Source organism: Dipodomys merriami, unplaced genomic scaffold (assembly GCF_024711535.1).
Source record: "Dipodomys merriami isolate MVZ:Mamm:240054 unplaced genomic scaffold, mDipMer1.0.p SCAF_79, whole genome shotgun sequence".
Lineage (NCBI taxonomy): Eukaryota > Metazoa > Chordata > Mammalia > Rodentia > Heteromyidae > Dipodomys > Dipodomys merriami.
In genome coordinates this window covers 5,000,364-5,022,710 of record NW_027206390.1, presented here as the reverse complement: position 1 = coordinate 5,022,710, position 22,347 = coordinate 5,000,364, and positions in this window count along the sequence as shown.

Here is a 22,347-nt window from a genome sequence, read left to right as displayed (position 1 = left end):
CCTAACCCTCACCCTAACCCTAACTCTAACACTAACCATAAACCTAACCCTCAACCTCAGCCTCAACCTTAACCTAACTCTAACCCTAAACCTCACCCTCACCGTAACCCTAACCCTAACCCTAAACCTCACCCTAAACCTCACCCTAACCCTAACCCTCACCCTCACCATAACCTTAACCCTAACCCAAACCCTCAGCCTAACCCTAACCCTAACCCTAACCCTAAACCTCACCCTAACCCTAACCCTAACCCTAACCCTCACCCTCACCGTAACAGTAACCTAACCCTAAACCAAACAATAACACAACACTAACCCTAACCCTCACCCAAACCATAACCCTCGCCCTAAATTTAAACCTCACCCTAACACTTAACCTCACCATAACACTAACACTAACCCTAACACTAACGCTCACACTAACCCTAACCCTAAACCTAGACATCACCTTAACCCTAACCCTCACCCTCAACCTCAAGCTCAGCCTAAACCTAAGCCTAAGCCTAACCCTTACTGTAAACCTCACCTTCACCCTAACCCTCAACCTAACCCTAACCCTAACCATCACCAAACCCTAATCCTCACCCCCAACCTCACCCTCAGCCTAACCCTAATCCTAAGCCTAACCCTAACCCTCACCCTCACAAACCCTCACCCTTACCCTAATTCTAACCCTAACCCTAACCCTAAACCTCAACCTAACCCTCACCCTAACCTTATCACTAACACTAACCCTAACCCTAACCCTCGACCTAACCTTCCCCCAACACTAAATCTAACCCGAAAACTCACCCTCACCCTAACCCAAATCCTAACCCTAAACCTCAACCTTACCCTAACCCTCACCCTCATTGTAACCCTAACCCTCATCCTAACCGTCACCCTAACCCGAACCCTAACCCTAAACCTCACTCAAACACTCGAACTAACCCTACAACTAACCCTAAATCTAACCTTAAATCTCCCCCTCATCGTAACCCTAATCCTAACCCTAACCCTAAACCTCACCCTAACCCTAACCCTCACCCTCACCTTCACCCTGACCATAACTCTAACCCCAAGCCTAACAATAGCACTAATCCTAACCCTAAATCTAACCCTAACCCTAACCCTAATCCTAACACTCACCCTCACCCTAAACATAATCTTAAACCTAATCCTCAACCTCACCCTAACCCTCAACCACACTGTAAACCTAACATTGATCCTAACCTTAACCCTAACCCTAACCCTAACCCTAAACCATACCCTAACACTAACTCTAACACTGACCCTTACCCTAGCCCTCACCGTAACCCTAATCCTAACCCTAACCCTCACCCTAAGCTTAACGCTCACCCTCACCCTCACACTCAGCCTAACCCTAAACCTAAGCCTAACCCTAACCCTAACCATCACACTCACCCTAAATTTACCCTAATCCTAATCTTAACCCTAAGCCAAAGCCTAACCCTCACCATCACCCTCACCCTATCCCTAACCCTCACCCTAACCCTAACTCTAACACTAACCCTAACCTTAACCCTCAACCTCAGCCTCAAGCTTACCCTAACACTAAAAATAAACCTCAACCTCATCCTAACTCTAAAACTAACCCTAAACCTAAACCTCACCCTAACCCTAACCAAAAACCTCACCCTCAACCTAGCCTTCACCCTAACCTTAATACTAACCCTAACCCTCATCCTACCCCTCCCCATAACCCTAACCCTAAAACTCACCTTCAACCTAACCCTCACCCTAACCTTAACCCTAACCCTCACCCTAACATTAACGCTCGACCAAGCCCTCCAACTAAACCTAAATCTACCACTAAACCTCACCTTCACCCTAACCCTAAACCTAAGCCTAACCCTAAACCTCACCCTAACCCTAACCCTAATCCTCACCCTCACTCTCACCATAACTCTAACCCTAACCCTAAAAATAACACTAATCCTAAACTTAAACCTAACCCTAACCCTAACCCTAATCCTCACGCTCACCCTCACCCTAACCATAATCTTAAACCTAACCATCAAGGTAACCCTAAACCTCACCCTCACCGTAACCCTAACCTTCATCCTAACCCTAACCCAAACCCTAACCCTAAATCTAAACCTTACCCTAAAACTAATCCTAACCCTCACCTCACCTAGCCTTAACCCTCACCCTAAACCTAACCCTAACCCTCACCCTAACCCTAAACTTAACTGAACCCTAGCTCTCACCCTAACACTAACCCTCACCCTAACCCTAACACTCACCCTCACCCTCACTCTCAGCCTAACATTAAGCCTAAGCCTAACCCTAACCCTAACTCTCACACTCATCCAAACCCTTACACTAATGCTAATCCTAACCCTAAGCCTAACCCTCACTCTCACCCTCACCCTCACCCTAACCCTTACCCTAACCCTAACTCTAACACTAACCATAAACCTAACCCTCAACCTCAGCCTCAACCTTAACCTAACTCTAACCCTAAACCTCACTCTCACCGTAACCCTAACTCTAAACCTAACCCTAACACTAAACCTCACCCTAAACCTAACCCTCACCCTCACAGTAACCGTAACCCTAACCCTAACCCTAACAATAACCCTAAACCTAACCCTAACCCTAACCCTAATCCTAACTCTCACCATCACCCTGACCATAATCTTAAACCTAACAATCAACGTTACCCTAAACCTCACCCTCACCGTAACCCTAACCTTCATCCTAACCCTAACCCAAACCGTAACCCTAAATCTAAACCTTACCCTAACACTAACCCTAACCCTCACCTCAGCTAGCCTTCACCCTCACCTTAAACCTAGCCCTAACCCTCACCCTAACCCTAAACTTAACTGAACCCTAGCTCTCACCCTAACACTAACACTCACCCTAACCCTACCCCTCACTCTCACCCTCACTCTCAGCCTAATCCTAAGCCTAAGCCTAACCCTAACCCTAACCCTCACACTCACCCAAACCCTTACACTAATGCTAATCCTAACCCTAAGCCTAACCTTCACCCTCATCCTCACCCTCACCCTAACCCTCACCCTAACCCTAACTCTAACACTAACCATAAACCTAACCCTCAACCTCAGCCTCAACCTTAACCTAACTCTAACCCTAAACCTCACCCTCACCGTAACCCTAACCCTAACCCTAAACCTCACCCTAAACCTAACCCTCACCCTCACAGTAACTGTAACCCTAACCCTAACCCTAACAATAACCCTAAACCTAACCCTGAATCTCACCCTAACCATAACCCTCACCCTAACATTAACCCTCACCTTAACACTTACCTTCACCCTAACACTAACTCTAACCCTAACACTAAATCTCACACTACCCTAATCCTCACCCTAATCCTAAATCTCACCCTAACCCTAACCTTAAATCTAACCCTCACCCTCACCCCAGCCCTCACCCTAACCCTAATTCTAACCCACACCCTCACACTCACCCTAAACCTCATCCTCACCCTAAACCTCACACTAACCCGAACCTAACACTAATCCTCAATCTAACCCTCACCCTAAACCTTATCCTAACCATAAACCTAACCCTAACCCTCATCCATATCTTAACCCTCAAACTCAGCCTAAACCTCACGTTTACCCTTACCATCATCCTCACCCTAACCCTCACCCTAACCCTAAACCTCATCCTAACCCTCACCCTAACCTTAAACCTAACCATCGCCCTAACCTGAAACTTCACCCTCAACCTCATTCTCAGCCTAACCATAAGCCTAAACCTAACCCTTACTCTAAATATCACCCTCACCCTAGCCCTCACCCTAACCCTAATCCTAACCCTAACCCTCATCCTAACCCTCACCCTAACCCTAAACCTAACCATCACCCTAACCCTAATCCTCACCCCACCCTCACGCTCAGTATAACCCTAACTCTAAGCCTAAGCCTAACCCTAACCCTCACATACCCTAAACCTAACGCTAATCCTAACCCTACCCCTAAACATCAACCTAACCCTCACCCTAACCTTAACCCTATCACTAATCCTAATCCTAACCCTCGACTGAACCCACCCCCTAACCCTAAATCTAACCCTAAAACTCACGATCACCCTAACCCAAATCCTAACTCTAACCCTCATTCTAACTCTAAACCTCACCCTCAATATATCGCTCACTCTCATCCTAACCATCACCTTAAGCCTAAGCCTAACCCTAAACCTCACCCAAACACTAACCCTAACCTTCACCCTCATCCTAACCTTCACCCTAACCCTAACCCTAACCATCACCAAACCCTAATCCTCACCCCCAACCTCACCCTCAGCCTAACCCTAATCCTAAGCCTAACCCTAACCCTCACCCTCACAAACCCTCACCCTTACCCTAATTCTAACCCTAACCCTAACCCTAAACCTCAACCTAACCCTCACCCTAACCTTATCACTAACACTAACCCTAACCCTAACCCTCGACCTAACCTTCCCCCGAACACTAAATCTAACCCGAAAACTCACCCTCACCCTAACCCAAATCCTAACCCAAATCCTCACCCTTTCCCTAACACTCACCCTCATTGTAACCCTAACCCTCATCCTAACCGTCACCTCCTAACCCTAAACCTCATCCTAACCCTCACCCTAACACTAAACCTAACCTTCACCCTAATCCTAAGCCTAACCCTAACCCTCAACCTAACCCTAACCCTCACCCTCACTGTAACCCTAACCCTAACCCTCACCCTAAGCCTAAACTTAACCCGATCCCTAACTCTCACACTAACCCTACCCCTAACCCTCACCGTAACCCTAACCCTAACCCTAAACCTCACCCAAACACTAAACCTAACCCTCACCCTCACCCTAGCCCTCAACCCTAACCCTAATCCTAAACCTAATCCTCATCCTAAAACTCACCCTAACCCTAACCCTAAACCTCACCTTAATCCTAAGCCTAACCCTAACCCTCATCTAACCTTAACCCTCAAACTCACTGTAACCCTAACCCTAACCCTCACCCTAACCCTAAACTTAACACCAACCCTAACTCTCACCCTAAACCTACCCCTAACTCTCACCCTAACCCTAACACTCACACTCACCCTCACCCTCAGCCTAACAGTAAGCCTAAGCCTAACCCTAAACCTAACCCTCACAGTCACCCTAACCCTTACCCTAATCCCAATCCTAACACTAAGGCTAACCCTTACCCTCACCCTATCCCTCACGGTAACCCTAACTCTAACACTGACCCTAACACTAACCCTCAACCTCAGCCTCACCCTAAACTTAACTCTAACCTTCAACCTCACCCTCACCGTAACCCTAAACCTAAACCTTAACCCTAAACCTCACCCTAACCCTAAACGTAAACCTCACCCATACCCTCGCCCTCACACTAACCCTAATCCTAACCGTAACTCTCATCCTAAGCCTCACCCTAACACTAAACCTAACTGTCACCTTCACCATCACACTAGCCCTAACCTAACCCTCAAACTAACCCTATCCCTAACTCTCACCCTAACCCTAAACCTAACCCTCACCCTAACCCTAAACCTCAACCTCACCCTTACTCTCAGGCTAACCATAAGCTTAAGCCTAACCCTTAACCTAAACTTCACACTCACCCTAACCCTTACCCTAATCCTAATCCTAACCCTAAGCCTAACCCTCACCCTCACCCTCACCCTCACCCTCACCCAAACCCTTAACCTAACCCGAACTCTAACACTAACCCTACACCTAAACCTCAACCTCCGCCTCAGGCTTTCCCTAACTCTAACCCTAATCCTCACCCTCAGCCTAACCCTAACTCTAAACCTAACCCTAGCACTGAACCTCACCCTAACCCTAACCTTAACCCTCATCCTAACCGTAACCTAACCCTAACCCAAACAATAACCCTATCCCTAAACCTAACGCTAACCCTCACCCTCACCATGAAAGTCACCCTAATATTAACCCTCACCCTAAAACTTACCCTCACTCTAACACTAACCCTAAACCTAACACTAACCCTCACACTAATCCTAAACCTCACCCTAATCCTAAACCTCACCCTAACCCTAACCCTAAATATAACCCTCACCCTCACCCTAGCCCTCACCCTAACCCTAATTATAACCCTCACCCTCACCCTAACCCTAACCCTCATCCTCACCCTAACGCTCAAACTAACCCTCACCCTAACCCTAATCCTCAATCGAACCTTCACCCTAACCTTAACCCTAACCCTTAAACTAACCCTAACCCTCACGCTCACAGTAACCCTAACCCTCACCCTCACCGTAATCCAAAACTTAACCCAAACACTAATTCTCACCCTAACCCTCACCCAAACCCTACCCCTAATTCTCACCCTAACCCTAACCCTCATACTCACCCTCACCCTCAGCCTAACCCTAAGCCTAAGCCTAAACCTAACACTAACCCTCACCCTCACCCTCACCCTTACCCGATTCCTAATCCTAACACTAAGACTAACACTCACCCTCACCCTAACCCTCACTGTAACCCTAATTCTAAGACTAACCCTAACCCTAACCCTCAGCCTCAGACTCACCCGAACCCTAACTCTAACCCTAAACCTTACTCTAAACCTAACCCTAACGCTAAAACTCTCCCTAAACCTCACACTTACCCTTAGCCAAATCCTAATCCTAACACTAAGCCTAACACTCACCCTCACCCTAACCCTCACTGTAACCCTAACTCTAACACTAACTCTAACCCTAAACCTAACCCTAAACCTCACCCTAACCCAAACCCTAAACCTTACCCTCACCCTAGCCCTCACGCTAACCCTAATCCTAAAACTAACCCTCATCCTAACCCTCACCCTAACACTAACCCTAACCCTCACCCTCACCTTCACCCTAACCCTAACCCTAACCCTCAGCCTAACCCTAAACCTCACCCTCACTGTAACCGTTACCCTTACCCTCACCCTAACCCTAAACAAAACCCGAACACTTACTCTCACCCTAACGCTAATCCTATCCCTCATCCTAACCATAACCCTCATCCTAACCCTCACCCTCAGCCTACGGCTTAGCCTAACCCTATGCCTAACCCTCATCCTATCCCTCACCCTCACCCTAAACCTCACCTTAATCATAACCGTAACCCTCACCCTTACCCTCACCCTCACCCTCACCGTAACTCTAACCCTTACCCTAACAATAACACTAAACCGAACCCTAAACCTAACCCTAACACTAATCCTACCACTAACCCTCACCCTCAACCTCAAATTCAATGCAAACTTAACCATAACGATAACACTAACAATAATCCTAAACCTAACCTTAATCTTAACCCTCACCCTCACCCTAACCCTAATCCTAACCCTAATCCTCAACCTAACACTCACCCTAACCCTAACCCTAACCCTAATCCTCACCCTAACCCTAACTCTAACCCTAACCCTCAACCTCACCCTAACTGTAACCTAACCCTAACCCAAACAATAACCCTAACCCTCACCCTAACCATAACACTCACCCTAACATTAACCCTCACCCTAACACTTACCCTCACCCTAACACTAACCCTAACCCTATCATTAACCCTCACACTAACCCTAACCCTCATCCTAACCGTAAACCTAGCCATCCCCCTAACCCTAACCCTCACCCTCAGCCTCACGCTCAGCCTAACCCTAAGCCTAACCCTAACCCTTACTCTAACCCTCACTCTCACCCTAGCCCTCACCCTAACCCTAATCCTAACCCTATCCCTCATCCTAAACCTCACCCTAACCATAACCCTAACCCTAACCACCACCCTAACCCTAATACTCACCCCCACGCTCACCCTCAGCCTAACTCTAACCCTAAGCCTAACCCTATCCCTAACCCTTACATACCCTCACCCACACCCTAACCCTAACCCTAAACCTAACCCTAAACCTCAACCTAACCCTCACCCTAACCTTATCACTAACACTAACCCTAACCCTAACCCTCGACCTAACCTTCCCCCTAAAACTAAATCTAAACCGAAAACTCACCCTCACCCTAACCATAATCTTATCTCTAATCCTCAACCTAACCCTATCCCTCAACCTCACTGTAACCCTAAACTCATCCTAACCCTAAACCTAACTCTAACCCTATCCATAAACCATACCCTAACACTAAACCTAACACTCACCCTCACCCTAGCCCTCACCCTAACCCTAATCTTAACCCTACCCCTCACCCTAACACTTAAGCTCACCCTCAAACTCACTCTCAGCCTAACCCTAAGCTTAAGACTAACTCTAACCTTAAACATCACACTCACCCTAAACTTACCTTAATCCTAATCCTAACCCTAAGCCTAAGCCTAAACCTCATCCTCACCGTCACCCTAACCCTAACCCTCAACCTCAGCCTCACGCTTACCCTAACTGTAAACCTAAACCTCAACCTCACCATAACCCTCACCCTAACTATAAACCTAAACCTCACCCTCAACCTAGCTCTCACCCTAACCTTATTCCTAACCCTAACCCTCATCCTAACCCTCTTGATAACCCTAACCCTCAAACTCACCCTCAAGCTAACCCTCACCCTAACGTTAACCCTAACCCTAACACTAACCAAAACCCTAACCCCCAAACTAATCCTCACCCTAACCCAAACCCTAACCCTATTCCTAATCCTAACACTAACTTTAAGCCTCACCCTCAACCTAACCCTCACCTTAAGCCTAACCCTAAAATTAATCCTAAACCTAACCCTAACCCTAAACCTCATCCTCACCCTAAACTCATTAAACCTAACACTAGTCCTCAATCTTACCCTCACCCACACCCTCACCCTAACCCTAACCCTCAATCTCACCCTAAACCTCACACTAACCTTAACACTAATCCTTAATCTAAATCTCACCCTCACCCTAACCTTAACCCTAACCCTCATCCTAAACCTAACCCCTACCCTTTCCATAACCCTCACCCTCAGCCTAACCCTCACCCTTAAACTTAACGTCACCCATACCCTAACCCACACCCAAACCCTAACCCTCACCCTGACACTAACCCTACCCCTAAAACTCACCCTCACCCTCACCCTAACTCTAACCCAAACCCTAACACTAAACCTCACCTGAACCCTAACCCTAACCCTCACCCTCAACTTCATGCTCAGCCTAATCCTAAGCCTAACCCTTACCCTAACCCTCACTCTCACCCTAGCCCTTACCCTAAAGGTAAGCCTAACCCTAACCCTCATCCTAACCCTCACCCTAACCTGAACCCTAACCATCACCTTAAACCTAATCCTCACCCCCAACCTCACCCTCAGCCTAACCCTAACCCTAACCCTCACCCTCACCCTAAGCCTCACCCTCACCATAACTCTAACCATTACCCTAACAATAACACTAACCCTAACCCTAAACCTAACCCTAACCCTAAACCTAACCCTAACACTCACCCTCACACTAACCATAATCTTAACGCTAACCCTCATCCTAACCCTAATACAAAACCTACCCCTAATCCTAAACCTTACCCTAACACTAACCCTAAACCTCACCCTCACCCTAGCCCTCACCCTAACCCTAATCCTAACCCTAACCCTCACCATAACCCTAAACTTAACCGAACCTTAACTCTCACCCTAACCCTAACCCTAACCCTCACCCTAAACCTAACCCTCACCTTCACCCTCACTCTCAGCCTAACCCTAAGCCTAAGCCTAACCCTAAAGCTCACACTCACCCTAACCCTTACCCTAATCCTAATCCTAACCCTAATCCTAAACCTAACCCTCAACCTCAGCCTCACCCTTACCCTAACTCTAACACTAAAACTCGCCATCACCCTAAACCTAACTCTAACCCTAACCCTAACAGTAAACCTCACCCTAACCCTAACCCTAATACTAAACCTCACACTATCCCTAACACTAACCCTCACCCTCAACTTCACGCTCAGCCTAACCCTAAGCCAAAGGCTAACCCTTAACCTAACTCTCACACTCACCCTATCCCTCACCCTAACTCTAAGCCTAACCCTAACCCTAACCCTATACCTCAACTTAACCCTCATCCTAACTTTAACCCAAACACTAATCCTAACCCTAACCCTCGACCTAACCCTCCCCCTAACCCTAAATCTAACCCTAAAACTCACCATCACCCTAACATAAATACTAACCCTAACCCTAACCCTAACCCTAACCCTCACCCTCACTGTAACCCTAACCCTCAACCTAACCCTCACCCTAACCCAAACCATAAACTAAACCTCACCCAAACACTAACCCTAATCACCACCCTCAAACGAGCCCTCACCATAACCCTACCCTAACCCTCACCCTAACCCTAAGCCTTAGCCCCACTCTAACAATAACTCTAACGCTAACACTAACCCTCACAATAACCCTAACCCTCCCCCTAATCGTAAATGTCACCCTAACCCTAACCCTAACTTAACCCTCACCCTCACACTAGCCCTCACCCTAACACTAATTATAACCCTCACCCTCACCCTAACCCTAACCATCATCCTCACACTAAACCTCACACTAACCCTAACCCTAACCCTAATCCTCAATCTAACCCTCACCCTAACCCTAACCATAACCCTAAACCTAACCCTAGCACTCACCCTTATCTTAACCCTCAACCTCAGCCTACACCTCACCTTTACCCTTACCATCATCCTCACCCTAACCCTCACCCTAACCCTAAAACTCATCCTAACCCTCACCCTAAACGTAAAACTAACCATCACCCTAACCCTAACCCTCACCCTCAACCTCACCCTCAGCCTAACTCTAAGCATAAGCCTAGCCCTTACTCTAACCCTCACCCTCACCCTAGCCCTCACCCTAACAATAATCCTAAACCTATCCCTCATCCTAACCCTCAACCTAACCTTAACCCTAACCATCACCCTAATCCTAATCCTCCCCACAATCTCACCCTCAGCCTAACCATAAGCCAAAGCCTAACCCTAACCCTAACCCTCACATACCCTCACCCTAACCATAAACCTAACCTTAAACCTCAACCTAACCCTCACCCTAAATTTAACCCTAACACTAACCCTAATTCTAATCCTCGACCTAACCGTCACCCTAACCATAATTGTAAGCCTAAAACTCACCCTCACCCTAACCCAAAACCCAACCCTAACACTCACCCTTACCCTAACCCTCTCCCACACTGTAACCCTAACCCTCAACCTAACCCTCACCCTAACCCTAACCCTAAACATTAACCTCCCCCAAACACTAACCCTAACCCTCACCCTGACCCTAGCCCTCACCCTAACCCTAACCCTAACCCTAATCTTCATACTAACACTCACCCTAAGTCTTTCCATAACACTCACCCTAATCCTAAGCCTAACCCTAAACCTCAACCTAACCCTAACGCTATCGCTCACCATAACCCTAACCCTAACCCTCACCCTAAAACTAAACTTAACCCGAAACCTAACTCTCACCCTAACCCTAACCCTAAACCTCACCCTCACTCTCAGCCTAACCCTAAGCCTAAGCCTAACCCTAAACCTAACCCTCACACTCACCCTAACCCTTACCCTAATCCTAATCCTAAACCTAAGCCTAACCCTCACCCTCACCCTCAGCCAAAACCTCAACCTAACCCTAACTCTAACACTAACCCTACACCTAACCCTCAACCTCAGCCTCACCCTTACCCTAACTCTAACCCTAAACCTCACCCTCACCGTAACCCTAAATCTAACAATATCCCTAACACTGAACCTCACCCTAACCCTTACCCTAACCCTCACCCTCATCATAACCGTAACCCTAACCTTAACCCTAACAATAACCCTAACTCTAAACCTCACCCTCACCCTAACCATAACCCTCACCCTAAAATTAACCCTCACCCTAACACTTACCATCTCTGTTACACTAACCCTAACCCTAACACTAACCCTCACACTAACCCTAACCCTCACCCTAATCCTAAACTTCACTCTAACCTAACTCTAACCCTTACCCTCACCCTAGCCCTCACCCTAACCATTATTCTAACCGTCACTCTCACCCTAACCCTAACCCTCATCCTCACCCTAAACCTCACACTAACCCTAACCCTAACCCTAATCCTGAATCTAACCCTCACCCTAAACCTAACCCAAACCCTAAACCTAACCCTAACCCTCACCCTTTTCTTAATCCTCACCCTCAGCCTAAACTTCAACTTTACCCTTACCAACATCCTCACCCTAACCATCACCCTAACCCAAAACCTCAACCCAACCCTCACCCTAACCGTAAACCTAACCATCACCCTAACCCTAACCCTCACCCTCAGCCTCTCGCTCAGCCTAACCCTAAGCCTAAGCCTAGCCCTAACCCTAACTCTCACAATCACCCTAACCCTAATCCTAACCCTAATCCTCATCCTAAGCCTCACCCTAAAACTAACCCTAATCCTCAACCTCATCCTCACCGTAACCCTAACCCTAAGGCTCAACCTCACCCTATCCCTCACCCTCACTGTAACCCTTACCCCAACCCTCACCATAACCCTAAAATCAACCGAACGCTAACTCTGACCCTAACCCTAACCCGAACCCTCACGCTAAACCTAAACTTCAATCTCACCCTCACTCTCAGCCTAACAATAACCCTAAGGCTAACCCTAACCCTAACCCTCACACTCACCCTAACCCTTACACTCATCCTAATCCTAAACCTAAGCCTAACCCTCACCCTCACCCTCACCCTCACCCAAAACCTCAACATAACCCTAACTCGAACACTAACCCTACACCTAACCCTTAAACTCAGCCTCATCCTTACACTAACTCTAACCCTAAACCTCACCCTCACCGTAACCCTAACTCGAACAATAACCCTAACACTGAACCTCACCCTAACCCTTAACCTAACCTTCACCCTCACCCTAACACTAACCGTAATCCTCACACTAACCCTCACACTAACGCTAACCCTCACCCTAATCCTAAACCTCACCCTAACCCTAACCCTAATTCTAACCCTCACCCACACACTAACCCTAAACCTAAACCTAACCCTAAAACTCACCCTAACCCTAACCCTAAAGCTCACCCTCACCCTAGCACTCACCCTAACCCTACTCCTAAACCTAACCCTCATCCTAACCCTCACCCTAACACTAACCTTCACCCTAACCCTAACCCTAACCCTCAACTTTACCCTAACCCTAACTCTCACCCTAACCCTAACCCTAACCCTCACCCTCAACCTAACCCTCACCCTCACCCTCACCTTCAGCCTAACACTATGCCTCACCCTAACCCTGACCCTAAGCCTCACACTCACCCTAACCCTAAGCTTAATCCTAATCCTAACACTAACACTAAACATCACCCTCAGCCTAACCCTCACCTTAAGCCTAAATCTAAAATTAATCCTAACCCTAACCCTAACCCTAACCCTAACCCTAAACCTCATCGTCACCCTAAACCTCACACTAACCCTAACACTAGTCCTCAATCTAACCTCAACCTCACCCTCACCCTTGCCCTCACCCTAACCCTAACCCTCATCCTCACCCTAAACGTCACACTAACCCTAACACTAATCCTCAATCTAACCCTCACCCTCACCCTAACACTAATCCTAACCCTCATTCTAAACCGAACCCTCACCCTTACCATAACCCTCAACCTCAGCCTAATCCTCACCTTTACCCTTACTGTCACCCCCACCCTAACCCTCACCTGAAACCTAACCCTCACGCTGACCCTAACCCTACCCCTAAACCTCACCCTCATCCTAACCCTAACTCTAACTGTAACCCTAAAACTAAACCTCACCCTATCCCTAACCTTAACCCTCACCCTCAACCTCATGCTCAGCCTAACATTAAGCCTACGCCTAACACTTACCCTAACCCTCACCCTCACCCTAGCCCTCACCCTAACCCTAAGCCTGACCCTAACCCTCATCCTAACCCTCACATAAACCCTAAACCTAACCATCACCCTAACCCTAATCCTCACTCACACCCTCACCCTCAGCCTTACCCTCAGCCTAACCCTAAGCCTAACCCTAACCCTCACACTCACCTCACCCTAACCCTAATCCAAACCCTAACCCTAACCCTAAACCTCAACCTAACCCTCACCCTAACCTTAACCCTAACACGAACCCTAATATTAACGTTCAACATAACCCTCCAACTAACCCTAAATCTAACCCTAAACTTAACCCTCACCCTAAACCTAATCCTAACCCTAAGCCTAACCCTCACCCTCACCCTCACCCTGACCCTAACCCTCACCCTAACCCTAACTCTAACACTAACACTAAACCTTACCCTCCAACTCTGCCTCACCCTTACCCTAACTCTAACCCTAAACCTCACCCTCACCCTAACCCAAACTCTAACCATAACCCTAACACTAAACCTCACATTAACCTTAAACGTAACCCTCACCCTCACAGTAAACGTAACCCTAACCCTAACCCTAACAATAACCCTAACCCTAACACTAACACTAACCCTCACCCTAAACATAAACCTCACCCTAACATTAACCTAACCCTAACACTAAATTTCACACTAACCCTATCGCTCACCCTAGTCCTAAACCTCATCCTAACCCTAACCCTAACTCTAACCCTCACCCTCTCCCTAGCCCTCACCCTAACCCTAATTCTAACCCTCACTCTCACCATAACCCTAACCCTCATCCTCACCCTATACCTCACACTAACCCTAACCCTAACCCTAATACTCAATTTAAACATCACCCTAACCTTAACCCTAATCATAAACCTAACCATAACCCTCAACCTTATCTTAACCCTCAACCTCAGCCTAAACTTTTCCCTTACCATCATCCTCACCCTAACCCTCACCCTAACCCTAAACCACATCCTAACCCTCACCCTAACCTGAAAACTAACCATCACCCTAACCCTAATCCTCACCCTCAACCTCATTCTCAGCCTATCCCTAAGCCTAAGCCTAACCCTTACTCTAACCGTCACCCTCAACCTAGCCCTCAACCTAACCCTAATCCTAACCGTATCCCTCACCCTAACCCTCACTGTAACCCTAACCCTAACCCTAAACCTCACCCAAATACTAACCCTAACAATCACCCACACCCTAGCCCTCACCCTAACCTAATCCTAACCCTAATCCTCATCCTAACCCTCACCCTAAGCCTAACCCTAACCCTCAACCTAATCCTACCCTTCATGCTCACCGTAACCCTAACCCTAACCATCACGCTAACCCTAAATTTTAACCCAACCCTAACTCTCACCCTAACCCTACCCCTAAATCTCACCCTAACCCTAACCCTCACCCTCACCCTCACCCTCAGCCTAACCCTAAGCCTAACCCTAACACTAAACCTCAACCTAACCTTCACTCTCACCCTAACACTTACCCTAATCGTATTCCTAACACTAAGCCTAACCCTCACCCTCACCCTAACCCTCATCCTGTACCTTACCCTTATCCTAATCCTAACACTAAAACTCATCCTAACCCTCACCCTAACCCTAACCCTAACGCTCACCCTAAACCGAAACCTAACCCTCTCCCTCATTCTCGGCCTAAGCCTAATCCTACCCGTACCCCTAACGCTCACCCTAACCCTAACCCTAACACTGACCCTAAGTCTATCCCTAAATCTCACCCTCACCCTAACCCTAAACCTCACCCTAACCCTAAACTTAAACCTCACCCTCACACTAGCCCTCACCCTAACCCTAATCCTAACCCTAACCCTCATCCTAACCCTCACCCTAACACTAATTCTTACCCTCACCCTCACCCTCACACTAACCCTAAACCTAACCCTAACCCTCAACCTAACCCTAACGCTTACCCTCACTGTAACTGTTACCCTAACCCTCACCCTAACTCGAATCCTCACCATCACACTAACCATATCCCTAACCATCACCCTAACACTAACATTCACCTTATACCTCACCCTCACCCTAAACCTAAACCAAAGACTAAAACTCACCCTAACCCTAACACTAACCCTAACCCTCATCCTCACAATAAACCTCACCCTATACCTTACCCTCTCCCTAACACTAACCCTAACCATAATCCTCAACCTCAACCTCACCTTCACCCTCACCCAAACCGTCACTCTCACCCTCACCCTCATAATTAACCCAACCCTCAAACTTTCCCTAAACAACACCCAAACCCTAACCCTCAACCTAACCCTAACCCTAACCCTCACCCTAACCCTAACCCTCACCCTCATGCTAATCCTCACCATAACCCTAACCCTGACCAAAAAGAAACTCTCACCCCAACCCTCACACTAACCCTCACCCTCACCCTAGCCCTCAACCTAAACCTAACCCAAACCCTAACCCTCACCTTCACCCTAACTCTCACCCTAACCCTTACCGTCATCCTAACCCTAACCCTAACCCTAATCATAACCCTCACACTAACCATAAACCTCACCCAATCCCTAATGCTAACCCTAACCCTAAGCTTCACCCTCACACTGACCCTCACCCTCACCTTAACCCTAACCCTATTCCTAATCCTAACCCTCACAATCACCCTCAACCTAAACCTAACCCTAACACTAACCCTCACCCTCACCGAACACTCACCCTCACCCTAAACATTACCCTAACCCTAACCATCACCCTAACCTTAACCTCAGCTTAACCATCACCCTAACCCTAACCCTAACCATAACACTTACCCACACCCTAAACCTCACCCTCATCCTCACTCTAACCCTAATCCTTACCATAATCCTAACCCTAATTCTCACCCTAACCCTCTCCCTAATCCTAACTGTAAACCTAAACCTCACCCTCATCCTAACCCTTATGCTCACCCGAACACTCATCCTCACCCTAAACCATACTCTCACAATGAACATCACCCTATCCCTAACCCTCAACCTAACCCTAACCCTAACCCCCACACTAACCCTAAACCTCACGCTAACCCTCACCCAAACCCTTACCCACAACCTAATCCTATCCCTCACTCTCACCCTTACCTCACCCTAACCCTTACCCTCACCCTAACCCTCATCCTAACCCTCACCCTAACCCTCACCCTCGCCCTAACACTCACACTAACCTTTACCCTCACCCTCACCCTAAACCTCATCCTAACCTTTACACTGACCTTAACCCTACCCTAACTTTAAAATTAAACCCTCACAGTAACCCTAAACCTAACCCTCAACCTAACCCTGATCCTGACCCTAAAACTAAACCTAACCGTCGCCCGAACCCTAACTCTAAACCTCACACTAACCCTAAACCTATCCCTCACCCTAACCATAACCCTACCCATAAAACTCACCCTAACCCTAACCCTCACCCTCACCCTCAGGCTAACTCTTTTACTAACCCTAACCCACCCTCACCCTCAACCTATCCCTAAACCTATCTCTAACCCTCACCCTAACCCTAACCCAAACCCTATACCTCACCGTCACCATAACCCTAACCCTAATCCTCACACTAAACCTCACCCTAACCCTTACCCTCAACATAAACCTAACGCTAACCCTAATCTTCACCCTAAACCTAACACTCACCCGCACCCTATCCCTGACCCTTACCGCAACCCTCACCCACACCCTAACACTCACACTAACCCTATCCCTAACCCTATTCCTAAACCTATGCCTCACCATAAACTCACCTTTACCCTACACCTAACACTAACCCTCACCTAAACCCTCACCCTAACCATCACCCTCACCCTAAACCTCACCCTAACACTAACCCTACCCTTCACCCTAACCCTTAGACCAACCCTAGTCCTAATCAAAACCCTCAAGTAACCCTAATGCTACCCATAACCCTCACCCTCACACTAACCCTAAAGCTAACACTAACACTCAACCTAACTCTAATCCTCACCCACACCCGGTCCCTCACCCTCACCTTAACACTCACCCTCACACTAAACATCACCCAAACCCTAACACTCACCCTAACCCTAGCCCTAAACCTCATCCTAACCCTAACCCAAAACCTAATACTCAACCTCACCCTATTCCTCACCATAACCCAAAACCTTGGCTAAAAGAAACCCTCAAACTAAAACTCACACTAACACTCACCCTCACCCTAGCACTCACCCTAATCCTAACCCTAACCCTAAACCTCACCCTCACCCTAAACCTCACTCTAACCCTTACCCTTACACTAACCCTAACCCTAAATATAACAATAACCCTCACAGTAACCATTACCCTCACTTCAAACCTAAACCTAACACTAACCCTAACCCTGACCCTCAATTTAACCTTACCCATAACCCTAACTCTAACCCTAAACCTCAACCTCAACCTAACCCTAATCCTAACACTAACTTTAACCCACACCCTAACCCTAACCCTAACCCTCGCCATAACCCTAACCTCAGCTTAACCCTAACCTGCTGGAAAGGAAACCCTCACCCTCAACCTCACTCTAATCCTCACCCTAACCCTAACCCTGACATAAACGGAACCCTCACCCTCACCCTCACACTCCCCCTCACCCACACCCTAACCCTCAACCTAACCCTAACCCTCATCCTTACCTTTACCCTCACCCTAACCCTAACCCTCACCGAAACTTTACCCTGACCCTAAACCTAACCCTCACACTAACACTAAACCTAACCCTCAATGTAACCCTTATCCTAATCCTAAACCTAACCCCAACCCTCACCCTAACCTTAACCCTAATCCTAAGCCTAACCCTCACACTAACCCTAACCCTAACCCTCAGCCTAACGCTCATCCTAAACCTAACCCTAACCCCAACCCTCACCCTAAACCTAACCCTAACCCTAACACTCACGCTAAACCTAACCCTCACCCTCAACCTCAGGCTAACTCTAATATTAATCCTAATACTAACCCTCACCGTCACCCTAACTCTAACCCTAAACCTAACCCTAACACTCACCCTCACCCTCACCCTAACCCTAAACCTATCCCTAACCCTCACGCTAACCCTAAACCAAACCCTATACCTCACCCTCAACCTCACCCTAACCCCAACCCTAACCCTAAGCCTCACACTAAACCTCACCCTAATCCTTACCCTCACCATAAACCTGACTCTAACGCTAAACCTCAACCTAAACCTAACCCTCACCCATACACTTACCCTGACCCTCACCCCAACACTAACCAACACCCTAACAATCTTCCTAACCCTAAACCTTACCCTACCCTTCACCCAAACAATCATACTAAGCCTAACCCAAATCCTAACCATCAACCTAACCCTAAACCTAGCGCTAACCCTCACCCTCACACTAACCCTAAACCTAATGCTAACATTCAACCTAACACTAATCCTCACCCACACCCTCACTCGAACCCTCACTCTCACCGGAAACCTCATCCTCACCCTAACACTCACCCTCATGCTAAAAATCACCTAAACCATAACCCTCACTCTAACCCTTGCCCTAACCCTCACCCTAACCCTAACCCTCACCCTCAACCTAATCCTCACCATAACACTGAAGCCTGGCTAAAAGAACCCCTCACCCTTACCCTCACACTTACCCTCACCCTCACCCTAATCCTAACCCTAACCCTAAAACTCACCTTCACCCTAAACCTCATTCGAACCGTTCCCCTCACCCTAACCCTAACCATAACCATAACCATAACCCTCACAGTAACCGTAATCCTCACCCTAACCCTAAAACTAACCTTAACCCAAACCCTCACCCTCACCCTCAACTTCAGCCTAACCCTAACCCTAACCCTATTCCCAATCCTAACCCTCAGCCTCACCCTAACCCTCACCCTCCCCCTAAACATCGCCTAACACTAAACCTCACCCTAACCCTAAACCTAACCGTCACCCTAACCCTAACCTCAGATTAACCCTATCCTTGACGTAAATGAAAACTTCACCCTCACCTTCATCCTCACCCTAACCCTAATCTTAACCTTCACCCCAACCCTAACCCTCGCCCGAACACTAACCCTCATCCTCATCCTCACCCTAATACTAACCGTAACTCTAATCCTAAACCTCACCCTCACCCTAACCTTCACACTAACCCTCACACTCACCCTCATGCTAACCCTAATCCTAACCCTCACAGGAACCCTAACCCTCACCCTAACCCTAACCCTCACCTTAACCCTCAACCTCACCCTAATCCTCACCCTAACCTAACCTTAACACTTACCTAAACTAACACCTCACTCTCACCCTCACCCTAACCCTCACCCTCAGCCAAGCCCACACCCTAAACCTAACCCTCACACTAACATTAACACTAACCCTCAGCCTAAAACTTATCCTAACCCTAAATCTAAAACTAACCTTCACTCTAACCAAATCCTATACCTAACCTTAACCCTAAACCTCACACTAACCCTAACCCTAACCCTCAGCCTAACGCTGACCTAACCCTAAACCTAACATTAATCCTCACCCTAAAACTAACCCTAACCGTAACAATCACCCTAACCCTAAACCTCACCCTCAACCTCACCCTCACCCTCCGCCTAAACCTAGTACTAACCCTATTCCTAACCCTCACCCTCAACCTAACTCTAACCCTAAACCAAACTCTCCCCCTCCCTCTCAACCTTAATCTAATCCTCACTCTAACCCTAATCCTCACCCTCAACCTCACCCTCAACCTCAGCCTAACCATAGTCCTTAACCTAATCCTAACCCTTAACCTACCCCTGACCCTAACCCTAACCCTAACATTAACCCTAACCCTCACCCTCACCATAGTCCACACCCTAACCCTAACCCTAAACCTAACCCTCACACTAACCTAACCCTAACCCTCAGCCTAATGCTCATCCGAACCCTAAACCTAAAACTATCCTTCACCCTAACCAAACCCTAACCCTAACCCCAACCCTCACACTAACCCTAACCCTAACCCTCAGCCTAATGCTCATCCTAACCACAACCCTAACCCTAAACTTCAACCTAACCCTCATCCTAAGCCTAACCCTAACACTAACCCTAACCCTGACCCTCAATTTAACCCTACCCATAACCCTAACTCTAACCCTAAACCTCAACCTCACCCTAACCCTAATCCTAACACTAACCCTAAACCTCACATTAATTCTCACCATCACCCTCACCCTCACCTTAAACATCACCCTAACCTTAACCCACACCCTAAACCTAACCCTAACCTTCACCGTAACCGTAACTTCAGCTTAACCCTAACCTGATGTAAAGGAAACCCTCACTCTCAACCTCACCCTAATCCTCACCCTAACCCTAATCCTGACATAAACGAAACCCTCACCCTCACACTAAACCTCACCCTCACCCTAGCCCTCACCCTCACCCTTACAGTAAACATCAACCTCACCCTCAACTTCACCCTCAGCCGAAACTTAACTCTACCCTAACCCTAACCCTCACCCTCAACCGCACCCTCACCCGCACCCTAACCCTAACAATAACCCTAACCCTCACCCTAAAACTAAACCTCAACCTCACCCTAACCCTAATCTTAACCCTAACTCTAATCCTAACCCTCACCCTCACCCTAACCCTTACCCTAACCTTTACACTCACCTTCACCTAACCTTCACACTAACACGAAACCTCACCCTAACCGTAACACTAACCCTAACCCTTACCCTCGCAATCACCCTAACCCTAAGACTTACCCTCACCCTAACCCTAACCCTAACAGTAACCCTAACCCTAAACCTAGTCCTCACACTAACCCTAACCCTCACCCACAACTTAACCCGAACTCTCACCCGAACCCTCACCCTAACACTAACCCTAAACCTAACCCTTACACTCCCACTAAACCTAACCCTCACCCCAACTGTATCACTACCAATCAGCCTAAACCTCACCCTAACCCTAAAGCTAACCCTAATCCTCACCCTATCCATAAACCGAACCCTCACTCTCACACTCAACCTAGCCCTCACCCTAACCCTATCCCTCAACCTAACCCTAACCCTGACATTAACCATAACACTCACCCTAACCCTAAACATCACCCTCACACTCACCCTCAGCCTAACCCTACCCCTAACACTAATCCTAAACCTAACCCTCACCCACATCCTCACCCTAACTCTAACCCGACCCAAAACCATAACCCTCCCCCTCACGCTCACCCTCAACTGAAGCCTCACTCTCACCCTAATGCTCTGCCTCAACTTAACCCTAACACTAACCTTCACCCTAACCCTAACCCTAACCCTCACCCTCAAACTCACACTAACCCTAACCCTCACCATCACCCTAACCCTAACCCTAACCATAACCATAACCATAACCCTCACGCTAATCCTAACCCTAACCCTCCCCTTACTCGAACCTTAACACTCACCCTCACCCTAAACATCACCCTAACAATAACCCTCACCCTAATCCTAACCCTAACGCTCGCACTAACCATAACCCTCAACTTAACCTTCAACCTCATCCTAATCCT